Raw genomic sequence first — 10,652 nt, 5'->3', positions numbered from 1 at the left:
TTTATGAAGCTACAGTTACTCTGATACCAAAACCACACAAAGACCCAACCAAGAAAGAGAATTAAAGGCCTATCTCACTCATGAATATCGACGCAAAAATTCTCAATAAAATACTGGCGAACCAAATCCAAGAACACATTAGAAAAATTATCCATTGGGCAGGCAAATCTCCGCGTGCGGAGGGTACCGAGGCAGGGGCTGTCGGGCCAAGTGCGTGGGCTGTCGTCCACGCCATCCCCTCCCCTCCAAAGCCATGGCTTCCAAACTCCTGCTCGCGGTTATCCTCGGGCCGCCAGGCTCGGGTAAGGGCACCGTGTGCCAGAGGATCGCCCAGAACTTTGGCCTCCAGCATCTCTCCAGCGGCCACTTCTTGCGGGAGAACCTCAAGGCCAGCATGGAAGTTGGCGACACGGCAAAGCAGTACCTAGAAAAAGGTCTTTTGGTTCCAGATCATGTGATCACACGCCTCATGGTGTCAGAACTGGAGACCCGGAGCACCGAACACTGGCTCTTAAATGGGTTCCCGAGGACGTTAGTACAGGCAGAAGCCTTGGACAGAATCTGTGATGCGGACCTAGTGATTAGTCTGAATATCCCTTTTGAGACACTTAAAGATCGTCTGAGCCGAAGATGGATTCACCCTTCTAGCGGGAGAGTCTATAACTTGGACTTCAACCCTCCTCAAGTGCTGGGGGTTGCTGACATCACTGGTGAGCCACTTGTCCAACAAGAAGATGATAAACCCGAAGCAGTTGCTGCCAAACTACGACGGTACAAAGATGCGGCAAACCCGTCATCGAACTGTACAAGAGCCGCGGAGTGCTCCACCAGTTCTCCGGGACGGAGGCGAACAAAATATGGCCCTACGTTTACACACTTTTCTCAAACAAGATCGCACCTATTCAGTCCAAAGAAGCAAACTGAGCTTGCCCTTGGAAGAGCCAAGAAGACTTGGTCGTTCACTCAATCACGCGTGTAGTCCTGGTGCCCTGGCCAAATTAGGAGCTAGCTGAGATAGCTTGCGGCATCTTCTCTAGTTTAAGTGAATGAAGTAATGAGGAAAACTAGTGGGTAGAAAGCATCCATGAAGAAACCCCCCTCCTGCCTTTGAAAAGAACACAGAGCTCTGCAGGGGCTTGTAGGGATAAGTCCCGCCCCTTAGGGGGTGTGTTCGCCTCGGGCTAATGTCTGCCTATAAATTTGGCGAGCATGCTCCGAGCTCCCTCTGCTTCTGCTTTCCTGGTCTCCTTGGGAACGGTGGTTCTGTAAGTCTATTTCTACATTAAAACTATATATATATTTTTACAGTCTGTCTGCATTCGTTTACGCCGCTACATTTTGGCGTCCAACGTCGGGCTATTTTGCCCCCGACTCAAGCAGGTGCCCGCTAGCTAACACAGCACCCTCCCGGGTGCTGTTTTTCAGTTCCTGACTCTGGCCCCAGTGCCGAGTCCGAGACACACTCGGCGACACAGGCCCATTCTGCCTGCCTTGGCTAAGTTTTGCAGCGGAACCCCACTGCCTGAATTAGCAGAAGCTCAAGTACTTGCGGTTTTGCAACAAAAGCTGCCACAGCATCAGATTTGGTCTGTTACAAAGTGACTTGGCCGGTTGTGGTGGCCCACGCCGGTAGGATTTGCTGAAGGAAGCAGAGGCAGGAGGATCACAAGTTTGAGGCCGGCCAGGCAGTGGTAGAGCACGCCTCTAATCCCAGCACTTGGGAAGCAGAGGCAGGTGGATCTCTGTGAGTTTGAGGCCTGCCAGGCCGTGGTAGTGCACGCCTTTAATCCCAGCACTTGGGAGGCAGAGACAGGCGGATCTCTGTGAGTTCGAGGCCAGCCTGGTCTACAAGAGCTAGTTCTAGGACAGGCTCCAAAAACACAGAGACCACCACTGGCAGGAACCGATCATTGCAGGTAAAAAAAAATTTCTTTTATAAATAAAATGTCTGAACACATTACTGTTCAAGAATTTAACAATTTTTTTAATTGTACCATGTGGGAGATTTTACAAGAGGTGTCTATCACCCCACATCTATGGATCCTTCTGAGATTCGTAGTTTTCATTGGCACCAAATGGTTTGATAATAGAAATATGATAAAGTCTTTACGAGACGAATCCAGGATTCTTAAGGTAGAGATTGAATGCTTAAAAACAATTGAGAATGACAACAATCTTCTCAAGAATCAGGTTGAAGTTCTCCAGGCTGATAACAATCTTCTCAAAAATCAGTTTGAAGTTCTCCAGGCTGATAACAATCTTCTCAAGAATCAGTTTGAAGTTCTCCAGGCTGATGTTAAGGAGAAATTCATTACTATGGAAGAGGGAACAGCTGATTTGGACAATAAGATTCAGTCCCTTTCTGTAGGAAATGAAACATTAACTGAGAGAATCAAAACTGCTGAATGTGACAATCGGATTTTGTCTAAAGCTTATGACAGATTGACGGAAAGATTGTCAATACAAGAAGGCACGGTTTATGCCATAAAAATTATGTCCAAAGATGAGATGTTATCTCTAACAGACAAACTTCATACTTTAGAATCCTCAATGAAGGCTTTGGAACATAATTCTGGACAGGAGATTCAGACATTGCAGAAGGCAATGGTGAATAGAATTGAAAAGATTGAGGAATTTCTAAATTCTGATGAAGAAGAGCAAAGGGTAGAAAGGCAAATTTTAACTACATCTGTGGGTAAGTCTCTCCGGGACAATTTCCACAAAGCTCTACCTACAGCTCTACCTGCCTTTCCAGTAATAACAACAGAGAAGGTGATTGGATCCAAAAACCCTAGGGTCATCAAGGAGGATACATGGGAGCCTGTCCGTATGAATGACCTCAAGGAAATTAAACAGGCTGTCATGACTTTTGGGATGCAAGCCTCTTTTGTTAAAGAGATGCTAAGATCTTGGGCCACGACAAGCAGAGCAACCCCCTCGGACTGGCTCCAGCTGAGCTCTGCGGTACTCGAGAGTGGACCGCAATTAAAATGGAAATGCTTATTCAGGCAAGAGGCTAGACTCTTAGAACAGCACGAAAAAGCAAAGGGAATTGACATTTCCCTAGATCAAATTCTAGGTGAAGGGCCCTTTTCTGATCCTCAGGAACAAGCTAATTTGGATGAAAACACACTCTCCATGTGTACTACAGCAGCCTTAAGGGCTTGGGACAGGGTACAAGACCCAGGACAGAGAATGGAATCATTTGTCACAGTTAAACAGGGTCAGAGAGAACCCTTTAGTGACTTTTTACAAAGATTAACTAAGGCTGTACAAATAGGGATATCTGACCCAGAAGCAAGATGTATAATGATTGAGTCTTTGGCTTACGAAAATGCAAATGTGGAATGCAAAAGGATTTTGGGGCCTTTAAAGCTCAGATCAGCGCCTTTGGAAGAATGGGTCTTGCATACAATGTTGATACATTTGATTATGGCACTGAATCATGGGTAGAAGAAGCAATTTCCAATGGTAAAAGGAGACACCAGAATACCAAATGTTTTAATTGTGGCAAAATGGGTCATATGAAAAGGAATTGTAGACAACGGATTTTCAGAAATAATAATAATAATAATGCATCTTTCAGAAATAATAATAATAATGCATCTTCTAGAAATAACAGAAATAGGAGGACTCAGCCTTCAGGTTTATGTAGAAGATGTGGAAAGGGCAGACATTGGATGAATGAATGCAGGTCTACAAGAGATAGACAAGGCAACCTGATACAGCCGGGAAACGTGAGAGGAAGGGCCTCACAGGCCCCCATGGCAAACATGGTTCAGTCATATCCAGTTTCTGCAGAGAACGTGCCTCATCAGGACAATTAGGAAGCCCCATGCCTACTGTTACAAGCAATAATGATCAGAAAGATAAGTTACGTGTGTTTTGGCAAACTTCTATAAATGATCAAAGACCTAAACTGAGAGTGTGTGTAAATGGCATTTTTATTACTGGCCTGCTGGACACAGGTGCTGATGTAAGTATCATTACCCCAGAATCTTGGCATCCGTATTGGCCTCTTCAGAATGTAAATGTTCAGCTCCTGGGAATTGGAACCCTATCTCGAGTAAGGCAGAGCACGAGATGGGTTGAATGTATAGGGCCAGAGGGACAAATAGGAAAATTAAAGCCATATGTAGCCAATATTGCAATGAATTTATGGGGTCGTGACCTATTACAACAATGGAATACCGAAATTAATTTTCCTGCTAAATCTAGAGCCTATATTTCTGAGAATAATATTAAAAGATATTACAAACGGAGAAAACCGGCCATTCGGGCTGTACAAGAACAAGCAATTGATGTCCCTTCAGAGATACCAACAGCCTTGCCTCTAAAATGGTTGACTGAGAAACCAATATGGACAAAGCAATGGCCTTTAGTTGAGGAAAGGTTAAAGGCTTTAGAACAGCTGGTACAAGAACAATTAGATGCTGGACATATAGAAGAATCTACCAACCCTTGGAATTCTCCTGTATTTGTGGTTAAGAAAAAATCAGGTAAATGGAGAATGGTGACAGATCTCAGGGCCATCAACAAGGTTATTCAACCTATGGGCCCTCTGCAATCTGGAATTCCTTTGCCCTCTTTATTACCAAAAGGATGGCCTCTCATAGTTATTGATTTAAAGGATTGTTTTTTCACTATACCTTTGCAAAAAGAAGATAGAGAAAAATTTGCCTTCACAGTGCCTACTTATAACAATTCTCAACCTTCGAGGAGGTACCACTGGACCGTCCTCCCCCAGGGTATGTTAAATAGCCCCTCCCTATGCCAATATTTTGTGAACCAACCATTGCAAATAATACACAAGAAATTTCCCAAATCTATAGTATACCATTACATGGACGACATCTTGTTATCCGATTCAAACATGGATACCTTGAACAGACTGTTTGAAGAAATAAAGATACTTTTACCTAAATGGGGATTGCAAATAGCTCCTGAAAAGATTCAGAAGGGAGATTCTGTTAATTATTTAGGTTATAAAATAGGTTTGCAAAAAATTAAGACACAAAAAGCACAAATCAGGAGAGATCGCCTACGGACTCTTAATGACTTTCAAAGACTGTTAGGAGACATTCCCAGTCTACGACCAGCTATTGGAATAACACCTGATCTAATAATTCATTTGAACAAAACCTTGGGTGGTGATAAAGATTTAAACAGTCCCAGAGAATTAACAGCTTAAGCAGAAAAGGAACTGACAATGATTGAGGAAAAATTACAACAGGCACATGTGGACAGGGTGAATTCAGAGCTCGATTGTATTCTCATCATACTACCATCAAAAATTTCTCCTACAGGAATTTTAATGCAGAGAGATGATATTATTTAGGAATGGATCTTTTTACCATATAAACCAAGTAAGAAACTGAAAACTTATGTGGAAAAAGTCTCTGAGTTAATTATAAAAGGCAAGCTGAGACTTCGTCAACTAGCAGGCATAGACCCAGCAGAAATTATAGTGCCTTTCACTGCTGATGAACTAAAGAAATTATGGGAAGATAATGAACCATGGCAAAGAGCTTGTGCTAATTTTTTGGGAGACATTAATAACAACTATCCAAAAAGCAAGAGGCTTAACTTCATAAAGAGAACTTCTTGGATTCTTCCTTGAATCATCCGTGATGCTCCAATAACTGGAGCCCGTACATTCTATACTGATGCCAATAAATCAGGGAAGGCAGGTTACAAATCAGAAGACTTGGATAAGGTGGAACAAAGTCCGTATAATTCTGTCCAGAAGGCGGAATTATATGCCATTCTTATGGTGCTAAGGGATTTTAAAGAACCTATTAATATACTTACAGATTCACAATACGCAGAAAGAGTTATTTTACATATTGAAACTGGTGAATTTATACCTGATGATACTGAACTAACCTCATTGTTCCTCCAGGTTCAAGATTTGATCAGAAACAGGCTTTGCCCTATGTACATAACACACATCCGATCCCATACGGGTCTGCCAGGTCCTCTAGCACAAGGTAATGCAGAAATTGATCAATTATTGATTGGTAGTGTGTTACAAGCCTCTGAATTTCATAAAAAACATCATGTTAATACCAAAGGTTTGAAGAAAGAGTTTTCAATTACATGGCAACAAGCTAAGGAGATTGTAAAGAAATGCCCTACTTGCTCTTTCTATAACCAAATGCCACTGCCTGCAGGGGCTAATCCAAAGGGCACCCAAAGGAATGAAATCTGGCAGATGGATGTATTCCACTTTGCAGAATTTGGCAAATTAAAATATGTTCATCACACCATTGACACTTATTCAGGCTTTCAGTGGGCAACTGCTTTAAGTTCAGAAAAAGCTGATTCAGTAATCACTCATTTATTAGAAGTCATGGCTATCATGGGTATACCTACACAAATAAAGACGGATAATGGTCCTGCTTATGTCTCTAGGAAAATGAAATGGTTCTTTGATTATTACAATATCAAGCATGTTACAGGTATACCATAAAACCCTACAGGTCAAGCAGTCATAGAAAGATCAAATCGAACTATAAAGGATATGTTGAACAAACAGAAAGGGGTGGAAAACACCCCCAGAAATAGGTTACATAATGCTTTGTTAACCTTGAATTTTCTCAACGCTAATGAGAAGGGAACAACGGCTGCAGAAAGACATTGGATAATGGAAAAGTCTACTGAACTAAATCAACCAGTTTATTTCAAGGATGTACTGACCTCACAATGGAAGCCAGGAGATGTGCTATGTTGGGGAAGGGGTTTTGCTCTTATCTCCACAGGTGAAAAAAAAATGGGGATACCATCAAAATTAATAAAGGTTCGGTTTGAAGAAGAGAAGCCACTTGGAAAAGATAAATAACAATTCTTTCATAAGGATAGCGAACATACTGATGGTAAGAAATACAGATAGGTTGGAGGCAGGGTTCTTTTCTTATCTCCACAGGAAAATACTCATCTTCAAAGAAATTGAGGGACCCAGAATATTTAATTACTGATGGATGGACACATTTTGTAAGTATTAATTTTTATTTATCTGTCTTATTAAACATTTCTTTATAAATATGTAGAGCTGGTTTTGAAGTTGGACTCTGGCTCAGTCCCTCTCCAATTCCAAGCCTGTTGGTAAGAGAAAAACCCAGAGTTTCTGCAGTTTCTGTCTCATGTCAAGAGCCATGATATGGGACAGAAAGAAATATGAGTTTAGAAAACATCTTTGCTTTTCTTCATATCTATCATACTTTTCATTGAATATATCTATCATGCCTTTCATTGAATATATATGTATGTCTATATATGTCTATATGATTAATGTTTAAGTTTTTCACAATGAACAATGAGTTTTTCCTGAAGTGACATTTGAAGTTTCCAGGAAGAAGATGGGGCCCCACAACAACAACTCTACTTGGTTGATATGACGTCATGATACTGATAGCGCTACCACAAGACCTGTTTTGGATACCAGCTGCACAAGATGATCCCAACTTGGTTAGCTGAAATGGTGCACATCTTGTACAACATTCTGGACAGACCTCCACAAAATACTCAGAGACTATTTGCAATTTTAAAAGACATTGATCTTGAAATTTAACCATCATTTTACTTTCACAGGATCCCCCAGAAAGAACGTCGCCCCCATGACAGCTGGAAGTAATTCTAGAGGACGACGTCCCCTCTCCCAGTAAAGTTTACCCCTGGGTTTAGGGACATCATTTAGGGGTTGGGAGGTTGGGGGAGGAATTTTATAAGCTCAGGGATCATTTTGAAAAAAAAAAGAGGAAATTATGGGATAATAGATTTATAATTGTGAGTTACTGCTTTTAGACAAATATATTGGTATCAATTCTTGTATATTGAAACAAAGTTAAATTATATTGACTATTGTATGCATGCATGTTTCTATGTCTGTTTAAAACATTTTTTAATGTATTGACATATATTATATTGATATATATATTGTATATATTTACCATATTGCAGTGTACATTTCTACCTCTGATTAAGATACTTATATAATGTTTGTGTATTGATATATATTTGCCATATTGCAATGTATATTTGTACAGTGTTTATATTTGGAGGTCATTATCCTCATTTGTTACACAGTTGTTTATTGTCTTAGTCTTTAAGTTAGATAGATATTGAGAATTATATAGATAAATAGTCATCTAAGTTTGTTATTTATAATTAGACTAATCAGGTTCTCTAGATAGATAATCTTCGACCTCTTCAAAGAGCTGTAGAAAATGGCCTTTAATCTAACTCAGAGTTTTGTGATAGTGAGACACAATTGCTCCTGGCAACACCGCTCTATTCCCGAGAGAATGTTGAGCACTAAAGACACTCCACCTGGAGCCTTTCTATTTGGCAGAACTGGCCTTTGGGCAAAGAAATGCCCATACCGCAACCACTGACACAGATACATAGCATGCATCAATGGATAAAACAGGACTGTCATATCCTGCCAAGACAGGGTAAGATAGTTTTGAAAAGTTCCTTGCCTTTTATAATGGTATGTCAGTTATGTTAGGCCTTAGCCAAAATTGGTTGACTCAATATTGCAAACGAGACTTTGGGTGATTGCCCAGGTAGTCAGTTGTCTCTGTCAATTGTTGCACATTTTGGATATATCTCGTTTGTTGAGTAGTGTTTATTCCCTTCTCAGATCTTTGACTGAGTTGAAGATTATATAATTGTAGTTACTCTTTGCATTATTTGGACCTCTTGAGATAGAATGTTTAGCAAAGCTTTTGTTCTCAATATTGTTTGTTATATTTATTATTTGTTGTTTTTTTTTTTTATATTTATTTATTTATTATGTATACAATATTCTGTTTGCGTGTATGTGTCCAGGCCAGAAGAGGGCACCAGACCTCATTACAGATGGTTGTGAGCCACCATGTGGTTGCTGGGAATTGAACTCAGGACCTTTGGAAGAGCAGGCGATGCTCTTAACCACTGAGCCATCTCTCCAGCCCCTTATTATTTGTTGTTATTGTATGTAGTTGTATTCGGTTTAGTTCTCTCTTATTTAGACAAAAAGGGGAGATGTAGGGATAAGTCCCGCCCCTTAGGTGGTGTGTTCGCCTTGGGCTAATGTCTGCCTATAAATTTGGCGAGCATGCTCCGAGCTCCCTCTGCTTCTGCTTTCCTGGTCTCCGCTGGAACGGTGGTTTTGTAAGTCTATTTCTACATTAAAACTATATATATATATATATTTACAATCTGTCTGCATTCGTTTACGCCGCTACAGGGGCGAAAGCCCAGACTGAATTTCCACCAGTGTTGAGCCCATACTCTAGATGGATTGCAGCCATGCCCTGCTATCGGAATCTTTTTGCAAATGATGGTGGTGGAATCTCTGGTCTGTGCCTCCTTCCACAGGCTGTTGAACCACAGCACTGTCAGCCTGAGAACTTGGAGAGCTGTGGTCCTGGCTTGTCCTCTGCCATACCCTTGATAATTGAAATGATGCTAATTGTGCTCAGCCACTGCTTCTCCATGGCGACTGTTCCACCTTCTGTTCTCAGACATCCTAGTTTCTGCTGACCTTGTCCTATCTCATCTGCTCGCTCTCCTCATAAGCTGTTCAGTAACATGATGGTCTCTGCCTTTATCTCTCTAACCTCCTCTCTCTACAGACTGAGAACCAGGGGAACTGAGCCAGGCAGAGTGCTCACCTTGTGAAACAGCTGCTCTGACTGTCTTGAACTCACTCTGTACCTTCTGTTGTTTAAAAACGATTCCCTAAAGTTTTTGGGAATTCTCAAGGAAAAAAAAAAACAAGGGAAATGTTCACTTAAGGAATTGTGGGATGATCGTCTCTTCTGCATAGAAGTGTAGTGATCGTGTGGAAATCACTGGACTAATGAGATGGTTTTGGCTTCTTTATTTGAGGCAAGGTGAATATTGAACATGCTGCTAAATATTAATGCTGACAATGTTTTTTTGCGAGTGATCCAAGCAGATGGCAAGAAGTCAGTAAAGGGAGCAAGCCTGTGGGCTTGGTGCGTCTTGCACTAGCTGTACATTGCACCTGCACTGAGTAAGACAGCTTTACTGCTGTGGGAACGCAGAATCTTTGTTTTCTTCCCATTCCAAAGATGCAGTCTATAGGTGGCCACAAAGTCCAGAAATGAAGATGCTAATATTTTGTCAATCATCACATCAATAAAACATTTGTTAAAAGACAAAAAAAAAGAAAAATTATCCATTATGATCAAATAGGCTTCATCCCAGAGATGCAGGGCTGGTTCAACATACGAAAATCTAACAATGTAATCCGCCATATAAATAAACTGAAAGAAAAAATCCATATAATCATTTTATTAGATGCTGAAAAAACATTCGACAAAATTCAACACCCCTTTATGATAAAGGTCTTGGAGAGATTAGGGATACAAGGGTCATACCTAAATATAATAAAAGCTATTTACAGCAAGCCGAGAGCTAACATTAAATTAAACGGAGAAAAACTCAAAGCCATCCCACTAAAATCAGGAACACGACAAGGATGTCCACTCTCTCCATACCTCTTCAGTTTAGTGCTTGAAGTTCTAGCAATAGCAGTAAGACAACATAAGGGGATCAGGGGATTCGTATTGGAAAGGAAGAAGTTAAGCTTTCGTTATTTGCAGATGATATGATAGTATACATAAGCGATCCCAAAAACT

The 10,652-nt window shown here is 40.8% G+C and overlaps 1 pseudogene; it reads left to right on the top strand.

Annotated features, from left to right (window-relative positions):
* The first annotated feature begins 253 nt into the window (after positions 1-253).
* On the top strand, positions 254-924 carry LOC121462426 (annotated as a pseudogene).
* The last annotated feature ends 9,728 nt before the right edge of the window (positions 925-10,652 follow it).

This window comes from Microtus oregoni, unplaced genomic scaffold (assembly GCF_018167655.1).
Source record: "Microtus oregoni isolate MIOR12 unplaced genomic scaffold, Mior012 000024F_ref0000369, whole genome shotgun sequence".
Lineage (NCBI taxonomy): Eukaryota > Metazoa > Chordata > Mammalia > Rodentia > Cricetidae > Microtus > Microtus oregoni.
The sequence above is the reverse complement of the archived record's forward strand: the minus strand, read 5'-3'. Positions and strand labels throughout refer to the sequence as shown.